This window comes from Lipotes vexillifer, unplaced genomic scaffold (assembly GCF_000442215.2).
Source record: "Lipotes vexillifer unplaced genomic scaffold, Lipotes_vexillifer_v1.1 scaffold862, whole genome shotgun sequence".
Classification (NCBI taxonomy): domain Eukaryota; kingdom Metazoa; phylum Chordata; class Mammalia; order Artiodactyla; family Lipotidae; genus Lipotes; species Lipotes vexillifer.
This window is the reverse complement of record NW_006786873.1, coordinates 704,185-706,684: the sequence shown is the minus strand read 5'-3', so window position 1 is coordinate 706,684 and position 2,500 is coordinate 704,185. Positions and strand designations below refer to the sequence as shown.

Genomic DNA, 2,500 nt, shown 5'->3' with positions numbered 1-2,500 from the left:
CCCCCAAAAAAAAGTACCAGCTCCCAGTTATAAGATAATTAAACACTAAGGATGTAGCGTATAGCATGAAATATAATTAAAACTGATGAAAGTTGTTAAGAGTAAATTCTCAGAGTTCTCTTCACAAGGACAAAAATACATTTTTTCTATTTCTTTAAGTCTGTAACTATGAGATGATGGATGTCCACTAAACATTGTGGTAATCATTTCATGATGTTGGTAAGTCAAATCATTATGCTGTACCCCGTAAGTTTATATAGTGCTGTGTGTCAATCATATCTCAATAAAACTGGAACAAAAAACCAACGTATCACTGTTGGCTCATCAATTGTAACAAATGTGCCACACCAGTGCACGAAGTTAATAATAGGGAAAACTGAGGCAGGGGAAGGAGTATACGAGCATTCTCTGTACTTTCTGCTCAATTATCCCGAAAACTTAAAACCGCTCTAATAAAAATCTATTTTATATATTTTTAATGGTTAAAAAAACATAGCTGTTGAATGATTTGCTGAACGGGTAGTAGGAGCAGAGTAATAGAGTAATAGGAGACAAAGGAGGGAAATGTTACTGCATTTCGTAGAATTGAACTCGTTGTGAAGCGAATGCAAACTGCTAATATCAGATATACAAATATATTCATGAAAATTGTAGATTATAAAATTAAATGCCCGTCTTAGTCATTGGTTACCACTATTTGGATGAACAGGTTATTCGTAGCCTATCTTTGTTCAAATGATTTGCATATATTATGCAAATAAGTAGAACTACCCACAGAAGGCATATGCTGTGTGATGCTCGCCCCTGGCCCCTTGGATTGGCCCGTCAATCCACCTTATTTGCATGACGTGATTTAATAAATGAAGGCCCGCCCCCTGGCGCTTTCACCTCTCGCGAAGAGAAGCGTGAGTTGGGACTCTTCCCTGGTTACGTAAGCTCCGCCCTCCGGCAAAAAAACCCTTCCGCCCCGTCTTCCAGCTCCGTCTCCTTCGCCGAAAGCGCCACGGGCCTAGGATCGTCTCCTTCCACTTTCGGCGTCCCTACGTCTCTCCGTTCCCATCTCTCCACGAACGCACGACGCACGCTCCGCCTCTTTCTCCCCCTATTTGTCGTGCAAATTCTGCGCCCCGGCCGACCGGCGCCGCATTCCCGCCCCCTCTACACGTCTCAACGGCCGACGCCGGGGGCCTGCCACTTCAGCCAACCGGCGTCCTAGCGCCTGTAAGTCCCTCCTTTTTATGCAAATAACCTATGTCAGCTTCGCACGCTCTGCTTTTTTTAATAAGGATAGTCCTGGAAGTAAAGAGGGATAGGGTAGAAAGCTCCCCGCCCTTTATGCAAATTAAGGGGCGTGTTTATGCGCGGTGGGAGGTGGCGGGGGGGGCGCTCCCGGGGGTGGCGGTTGCCCGGATGGGCCGTTAGTCGGGGCCCAGCCGCTGAGTGAGCGAGGGAGACGGGAGGAGCCGAACCCGGCGCCATCCGCCGCCATCCGCCCCCGCCCCACCGCCATCCCACCCCGGGGAGCCCCTAGGCCCCGGTCCCGGACCCCCGCGCACCCGGCCAGGTGAGTCTGGGCGAGCCGAATGCTAACGCCCTTTTCCGGCGCGGGAGCAGCGGTGGCAGCGGCAGCAGCGGCGGTGGCGGGCCAGGGGGGAGGAGAAGCTGCCATTAGCCGCCGCCATTTTGTCCTCCTGCTGCCGGGCCCTGCCTGCCCCTCCCCCTCCGATACTCCCACCCTGGGACCCGCACTTCCAGCTCTTCTCTGAGTCTATGGCCTGCCCTTACCCGCTCACCTTATGGCTTCATGGGGCGACCCCCCCACTCCTGGGCCGTAATCCCCCCCCCCCGCCGTTGCGCTCCTGGCCTTTCACCCGTATTTGTGGTCCCCTTCCCTGCCGCCGCTCTAGGGTGGGCCGCGCCTGACTGTCCTCTTCTCCAAGAGTCTCCCTTCCTTCATAGTGGACCCCTCCCATCATCCAGCGCTAAGGTTCCCCCTTCTTGACGCCCCACTTCGCGTCGAGTCACTCCCACTCTGGAGCCCTGCTTTTATCCCGCATCTGTGCTTTCTACGTTCCTCAATTTCTTCTTTGCTTTTTTCATGTTTCCTTTCTTATCTCCTTTCTATCCCAACCCCGCCCTTTCTCCTGGGTCTCTTGACGTTGCTCCCTTACTTTGGTCTGCATCCTTTTCCTACCATTCCCGCTTACGTGTATTATTTCCCACCTGCTTTCGTATTAATTCTCTTTTATTAGTTTTAGTTTTTTCACTATTCTTTTGTCCCTTTTTTCTTCATAAATTTATTTTCAAAGACTGGCCTCCTTAAACACCTTAAAAGTAATCCTTATCTAACCTGTCTTAAAGTTCTTGATTTGGGTTATCATCCTGGTCCTGTCTGGACGTCTCACCGGCTCCCGTCTCTTTCCTTTACACCATTCTCTATAAACGAATGCCTTGTCACCCAGGAACTGACCGATGTTGGAGAGTTTGGCCAGCTTGGGGA

The 2,500-nt window shown here is 50.7% G+C and overlaps 1 protein-coding gene across 2 annotated transcripts in view; it reads left to right on the top strand.

The window, feature by feature from the left end:
- Positions 1–1,379: 1,379 nt before the first annotated feature.
- PRRC2A (proline rich coiled-coil 2A) overlaps positions 1,380–2,500 on the top strand; it is a 15,558-nt gene continuing 14,437 nt past the window's right edge. The window contains exon 1 of one of the 2 annotated variants that reach the window (XM_007459574.1): positions 1,380–1,564. The gene's annotated coding sequence lies outside the window, so the exon portion shown is untranslated. Of the gene's footprint in view, positions 1,569–2,500 lie in introns of both variants that reach the window. The other variant, XM_007459575.1, reaches the window with a different exon arrangement.